The sequence below is a fragment of the Sciurus carolinensis genome, chromosome 10 (genome assembly GCF_902686445.1).
Source record: "Sciurus carolinensis chromosome 10, mSciCar1.2, whole genome shotgun sequence".
Taxonomy (NCBI): Eukaryota; Metazoa; Chordata; class Mammalia; order Rodentia; family Sciuridae; genus Sciurus; species Sciurus carolinensis.
Window position 1 is genome coordinate 135,371,888 of NC_062222.1, and position 7,889 is coordinate 135,379,776.

General features: G+C 44.8%; 1 non-coding gene across 1 annotated transcript; it reads right to left on the reverse strand.

The window, feature by feature from the left end:
* Window positions 1–282: 282 nt before the first annotated feature.
* Window positions 283–386, reverse strand: LOC124995134 (U6 spliceosomal RNA). Its single transcript, XR_007110620.1, has one exon. It is a non-coding gene; the product is annotated as a U6 spliceosomal RNA (small nuclear RNA).
* Window positions 387–7,889: the final 7,503 nt, after the last annotated feature.

Below are 7,889 nucleotides of genomic sequence, written 5' to 3' on the forward strand. Positions count from 1 at the left end.
CTATAGAATCATTAATGAAGTGGTCTCTCTCATTCTTGATGTTGGCAATTTATGTATTTGTCTTTTTTGTTCTGAGCAGTCCAGTGAGGAGTTGATCAATAGTGTTGAACTTCTCAAAGAACTAGTTTTTTGATCAATTGTTTTTTCTTATAAGTTCATGCTTCCTTGATTCCATTCTGACTTTTATTCCTTTCTTTCATTTAATTTTGTTTCTTATTTTTCTAGTTTTAAAAAAATTGTATCAGTTTTTTAATTAAGTTCTTGGTATGAGATTTAGAACACCAAAATATGGAATGCTTTGCGAATTTGCCTGTTATCCTTGGGTGGGACAATACTAATCTTCTCTGTTTTGTTCCAATATTAGTATATGTGCTGCCAAAGGTAGCTTGGTTTTTCTAGTTTTTTAAAGGTAAAAGTTGAGATCGTTGGTTTCAGACTCTACTTCTTCTTAAATATAAACATTTTTGTGCTATATGTATCCCTCAGAGGCTGCTTTAGTTGCATTCTAGAACTTTTAATATATTGTGGTTTCATTTTCCTTCAATTCAAAACATTTTAAATATGTTTTGGTTTATTCTTTTACCTATGGATTTCTTTATTAGTGTGTTATTTACTTTCCAAATATTTGCAGACTTTCCAGATATCTTTTACAAAATTGATTTTTAATATGATTCTTTTATAATCAGAGAACACTTTTTGTATAATTTGAAAGAATTTGAATCTCTGGATATTCAATTTATGGTCAACATTTGCACTGTGTTGGTGAATTCTTTTCCGGTGCTGGGATTGAACCCAGGGCCTCGTGCGTGCTAGGCAAGTAGCCCAACACTGAGCTGCCACATCCCAGCTCTTGCTGAATGTCTTATGTGTGCTTGGAAAAAATAATAGGTGCTCTGCTGTCACTGAGTGTTTTTAAATATCAGTCAGCTTATGCTGGTTGATAGTATGGGAAATAATTGCTGTCCTTACCAATTTTCTGTTTATTATTTTTGCCAGTTATTGAGATGGAGCATTGAAATCTGACTGTAACAGTGGATCTGCCTGTGTATTTTTCATTGTCATTTTTTGCTTAATGTTTTGAAACTCTGATATTATAGGTATATATGCTTAGAGTTTTTGTGTTAGCCTCATAAATGGACTCCATGATCATTGTGAAGTAACCCTCTTAGTGCCTGGTAACAGTCTTTGCTGAAATCTACTCTCAGGTGCTCATATAGGCACACTAGCTTCCTTTGTTTAAGGTTTATTTTCCTTTCGTCCAGGGGACTTTTCTTTTAAATCAGTCATTTAGGGGAAGTCTGATGTTGATGGTTCCTTTCAGCTTTTCTATGTTTGAAATGATTTCTGTTTTGCCTTCAGTTTTTGCAAGTATTTTTGGAAAGCACAGAATGCTAGGTTGACTGTGCCTTACTTTCAGAACCTGAGATATTGTTCCCTGTCTTGTTCCCGCCCCCTTTCCTGATGAGCAGTCTGTCACCCTGACCACATCTGTGGCCTGTGTTCTTTCTTCGGGTTGCTTTCAGTGTTCTGTCCTTACCTCTGGTTTATGTCAGTCAGTTTACAACGCACCTCCATGTTGTCTCCTTCTAGTTTCTTGGGTTTGCATGGCGTTGAGGAAGTTTTGCCAGCTTTGGAAGTTCTTGCTATTTCTTTCCCATCCTTGTATGTCTCTTTTCATGATTCTAGTTTCATGTGTGCCAACTTTTTGGGGTCTTTTCCTGTCTTTGCATCACTATGGGTAGTTTCTGTTGTTTATATCATAGATTTCACTAGTAATTTCTTTTGCAATTTCAAATCTGTCATTAATACTATCCAGTGTGTTTTTTATATCACTGTGGTTTTCATCTCTAAAAGTTTGATTTTTTTAGTAAATTTTGTGTTGCCTTTTTTTTTTTTTGGTACTGGGGATTGAATTAAGGGGAACTTAACCACTGAGGCACATACCCAGCCCTTTTTTATATTTTATTTAGAGACAAGTTCTCACTGAGTTGCTTAGGGCCTCGCTAAGTTGCTGAGGCTGGCTTTGAACTCACTATTCTCCTGGCTCAGCCTCTCGAGCTGCTGGGATCACAGCCGTGCACCACCATGTCTGGCTTGTGTTGCCTTTTTTTTTTTTTAATATTTTATTTGTTCTAATTAGTTGTATATATTAGTAGAATGCCTTTATACATTTTGATAGATCATACATAAATGGAGTGTAATCTCTCATTTTTAATATGTAAACCTTCATCTAGATCTTTGAGCAGGTGGAATGTAGTTATAACCATAGTCTGGACATCACTGTCTACTAATTCTAACATCTGTGTCACTTCTGGGTCTTTCTGTTGATCGTCCTTTCTCATTCGTGTGTCATGTTTTCATGTTTCTTTTCATGCCTAGTGATTTTTCATTTGGTTCCAGGCATTGTGGATTTGACCTTGCTGGATGCTGGGTTCTTTGGTATACCCATAAGTCATTTTGAATTTACTTTTGGGATGTAGGTAATTACTTGAAAACAGTTAAATTATTTTGGGTCATTTAAAGAGTTTTGTTAGGCAGGAGTAGAACATCACTTAGTCTAGGGAAGATTTTTTTTCCTCACTCCTGAGCATTTACCCCATTTCCACAAATAGTCAGGCTTTCCACTCCAGGGTAGGAAGGGGAGCTGGCCCTGGACCTGGGTGAGCCCCAGGGCTTTGGCCCTCTCCCAGTTTCAGAGGTTCCTTCCCAGCCTCGGTCAGTGCGCTCCTCACATTCTCTTGCTTCTCCCTTGTCTCTTCAAGAGCCCTGGCTGCTCCAGCCTCCCTGGGCGCCCAGCTGACCATTCCAACGTGCGGAGATCACTGTGCTCCACCTGGCTACTGCTTCCCCTGCCGCTTCCAAGATGCTCTCTGGAGACTGAGTTTGGTAGACAGGAAAATGACCCCCTAAAGATATCCCAGTTCCAATTCCAAGAGACTATGAATATGTCATGCTACTTGGCAGAGGAGAAGTCAGGCTGCAGATGGAAGTAAGGCTGCTAATCAGTTCACTGTTTTAAAAAGAGGAGATTATTCCAGATCATCCGAGTGAAACCCTGTCATTGCAAGGATCACTGAAGGTTAAAGAGGGGGCAGCGGGGGTAGACCAGAGAGATGGCAGTAAGAGAAGGACTTGGTCCCAATCCAAGGACCACGAACCAAGAAGTGCGGGCAGTCTATAGAAGCTGGGAAGACGAGGGAAGAATCTGTGGCATCCAGAGGGAAATGCAGTCCCGCCAATTCCTTGAAACCCATCGTGGACATTTAGCCTCCTAAATAGTCAGATAATAAACTTGTGTTGTTTTCGCTGCTAATATTTTGGCATTGGGTACAGCAGCAACAGGAAGCAACAATACAGATTTGGCACCAAAAGGGAAGTGCTGTTCTAACCAACATGGAAATGTGTGGAAGTGGCCTTGGACAAGAGGCACAGTTTAGAAGCACCTTGAGATTTTTAGGAAAGGTCTAAGTTGCCCTGAACAGCCTAGAAATAGTAGAAATACAGGTGTGGACATGTCTGTGGTGAGTCCTCGGGATCAAGCAGGGGGCAGGCGGAGAAGCCTGCACTGTCTTGGAGAATGTCTTGCTCCTCCCTTCCGGCTGTCATTGAGACGTGGGCCTGGAAGGTGCTGCGGAGCTCAGAGGAAAAGAGGAGCACGCTGCTGGGAACCCCAGTGAACGGGGTCCTGTGACCCAGTGGCGGAAGACTGAGTGGGATCGAGAACCACTTTAAAGGAAGAGCAGAACTTCTCAGCTCTCAAAGTGGAAATTTAGCTGAGAAGGTTTCTAGACAAAGAGTTGAGGGTCTCAGCATTTTCCAAAATACACCCTGCTCCTCCTTCCCCAGCAACCCCACAGCCTGCCACCAAGCCTGCCTCTGCTTTCCTCCTCCCACACTCGACGTGCCTGTCCCAGGACTTCACGTCGATGGAGGCCACAGGACATATTTTTGGAGGCTTCTTTTGTGCACAGCATATTTTGGAGATTCTCTGTGCCTGGTGGGTCTACTGGAGGTTCATTTGTTTTTATTACGAGTAGTAAATCATTTCATGAATACCACAGATTGTTTACCTGGTTTCCCATTAATGGACGACTTCCAGCTGTGGCTATTATAAATAAAGCTATAAACATTTGTCAACGTACATTTTCATTTTTATTATTTTATGTTAAAGTTACAGCATTCGTTGGGAAAGCATGAAAGACAGACACAGGGGCGGATTCTGATGACGGTGAGACGGCGAACCCTAAACGTTGCCAGTAGGGGCAGCCGTCCCCATCTCAGGAGGCTGGCCTCCTGTGGCCTGAGACATCAGTGGGACTTCCTGGGGAGGGCAGTCAGGGTCCTGCTGCCTATGGAACAGTAACGCCCCATCCCTGCCCTGGCGGCCAGCGCTGCTTTCTCCTCTGGGCACCTCACAGAGAGGAGTCAAACAGCAGGTCTTCTCGGGCTGCTTATCTCACTTAGCACCATGTCCTCAAGCCCGTCCTCGTCTGGCGCGGGTCCCAGTTTCCTCCCTTCCAATGTGGAACGATATTCCATTGTACCGCTCTACCGCCTGTTTCTAATCCACGGATTGTCCAGCGGGCACCTGAGTTGCTTCCATGCTTTAGCTCCTTAAGACCCTGCGTGGAGTTCTTCCTAGAAGAGACTCAGTGGAATTGCTGATCGCAGGGTCGTGCTGCCCCTCGCCTGCTGAGGAAGGACCGCCTGCTCTCCGTGACCCCGCCCCCTTTTCCATGCCCACCAGCGCGGCCAAGGTCCAGTCACCCCCTCATCCTTGTTCCTTCAGGTTGATTGGTAGCACTCATTCCTATGGGGGGTGTCGCATTTCACGGAGATTTGATTTGCATTTCCCTAGGATTACTGGTGGGGCGCATCTTTTCAGGTGTGGACTGACTCTTTGTGTATTTTCTCTGGAGAAACATCTATTCACTCCTTTGCCCACTTATTATTTTCTTTTTTAAAAATTATTTTATTTGTTCGAATTAGTTGTACATGACAGTAGAATGCATTTATACATTTTCATAGATCATACATAAATGGACTGTAATCTCCCATTCTTCTGATTATACATGTTGCAGGATCACATGGGTCATGCAGTCACATATGTACAAGAGGTAATAATGTCTGTCTCACTCTACTATCCTTCCTTCCCCTCCCTTCACTCCCCTCTACCTAATCTAAAGTAACTCTATTTTTCCCTCTCTCCCCCCATCCATTGCGAATTAGCATCCACATATCAGGGAAAACATTCAACCTTTGGGTTTTTGGGTTTGGCTTATTTCGCTTAGTATGATATTCTCTAACTCCACCTATTTACCAGCAAATGCCAGAATTTCATTCTTCTTTAAAGCTGAGTAATATTCCATCATACACATAAACCGAATTTTCTTTATCCATTCATCTGTGAAGGGCATATAGGTTGGTTCCATAGTTTAGCTATTGTGATTTGAGCTGCTATAAATATTGATGAGGCTGATAATTGCTATTCTGATTGGAGTGAGATGAAATCTTAGAGTAGTTTTGATTTGCAGTTCTCTAATTGCTATAGATGTTGAACATTTTTTCATATATTTGTTGATTGATTCTATTTCTTCTGTGAAGTGTCTGTTCAGTTCCTTAGCCCATTCACTGATTGGGTTATTTGTTTTTTTTGGTTTTTTGAGTTCTTTTTATATCCTAGAGATTAATGCTTTATCTGAAGTTCATGTGGTAAAGATTTTCTCCCATTCTGTAGGCTCTCTCTTCACCATATTGATTGTTTCCTTTGTTTATGAAAAGCTTTTTAGTTTGAGTCCATCCATTTATTGATTCTTGTCCTAGGCTGACATGGTGAAGATTTGGGCCTACTTTTTCTTCTAGTAGTTGCAGGGCCTCTATTCTGTTGCCTTTGTCTTTGCCCATTTTTGAGGAGCGTCTCCTTCGTGCCGAGCTTCAGGAGTACATGTTCTAGGTGTCGATTCTTTCTTACCACGTGACTGGAGATGCCTTCTCCCATTCTGCATGTTGCTCTTTTATTCTGTCCATAGCAACTTCTCTTTCTTCCACCCTGGGGATTGAGCCCAGGGGTGAGCTCCCTCTGAGCTACAGCCTCAACTCTTTATTATTAGTTACCTTGAGTCAGGCTCTGTGTTGGTCAGCGTCTCCTTGTGACCACAGTACCCGACGGGAGCAACCTGGGGAGCCAAGGGTGAGTTGGACTCATGGTGCCAGAGGTTTCAGTCCATGGTCAGCTGGTTTCACGGCTCTGGGCCTGAGATGGGGCAGAGTGTCGTGGGGAAGGCATGATGTGGGAAAGCTGCTCAGCTGGTGGCAGAGGGAGCAGAGAGACAGGAAGAGAGAGGGGGTAAGGGGCCAGGGCACCCCCAGTGACCTACTTCCTCCAGCCAGGCCCCACCTGCTCCGTTTCTACCTCTTCCCAGTAGTGCATTCAATTTATTAATCCATCAAATGGATTAATCCACAGATGAGGTTTCAGCCCTCGTAATTCAATCACTTCCCAAGAGCTCCACCCCTGGACGCTGCTGCATAGGGGACCAAGCCTTCGATGCGTGAATTCCTGGGAACATTCCAGGTCCAAACCATAGAAGTCTCACTAAGTTGCCCAGACTGGCCTTGAACTTGGCATCCTCCTGCCTCGGCCTCTCTAGTAGCTGGGACTACAGGCCTGTACCACCATGTTGGGCCTGACATCTTTTCATGCACAAAATTTAAATCTTTTCATTAAGTTCAATTTGCCTACTTTTTGAATGCCAAGGCATTTTAATGGTGAACTATGAGAGCAGACACAAAGGATATTTAAATATCATAACTGAGCCTGATCAGCACCAACAGGTAGCCTGCTTACATCTGCAGAGGGCGTTTGTGTCCCGTGGAGCCACATCGGCTGTGTCCGTTACTTACACATCTGCGGAGGCTGTGGAAGATGTGTGGTGGAGGAGTGGGAGGACGCCCAGCTCTGGGCCTTCGATTCACTGTTCAGGTTGCTGACGTACCACGTGATTCTGACAGGAAGAAGTGAAAATCCTCTTTCAATGGAAACTTCAAAAGAACTTAATTTTTTTAATTATTAAAATGTTTGAATATGTCGTTTCCTTCCTATAGTTCCACTAGAATTTAAATTGCTACTTTTGAATTGTGCCCATCGATGGGTATACGGTGGTGATTCACATGTACACAGCGTGTAAGGATCAGTCAGGGCGACAGCATCTCCTTCTCCCTGAACGTCTCTGCCTTCCTGTGCCGGGAAGCTCGGCACTCTGGCTCCTGGGGCTTCGGAAGAGACCCAGGGAATTGTGAAGAGCAGTCAGGGTGGAGCTGCGGACCGCGGACCCTGTTCTGTGTTCTGTACTCGGCTGCCGCCTCCCTGGGCCCTCCTCCTGCGTGTTCTGCTGCCTGAGCCTCAGGTGTCACAGCTGAAGTCATTACGGTCCCAGGTCCCGAAGCTCTGGCCCTACTTGCCTTGGGATGGAGGAGCTTCAGTGTGGGAACTCAAGTTTAAAAAACCAGTCCAGGAGTCGCCGAATCTCAGTGCTTGCTGGTGGGAGAACCCAGCTTGCCTCTGCCACCCCAGCGGGCTAGCTGGCCCCTGTCTGAGTGCCAGCCTTTGGGGTGACTGAGGCGGGAGGTCACAGAAGCAGGAGCTTTTAACACATAAGCACAGCTCTTTGAGAGAAGCGCCTGTGCGTGGGCCTCTGTGCTGAGGAGTCCCTGCACGGTTGACGTCTGACCTCTGACGACGTCTGACCCCTGACCACCCTCAAGGCTCCCCGTTCCCTCTCCCTCTTGTTTGGGGAAGTGGATAAGAAAACCTGTGCTCAGGGTGCTGGTGCAGGCAGGGGATTCCAGCCATGCGTGCTGCTGCCCAGGGTGCAGCGGACCCCACCGGG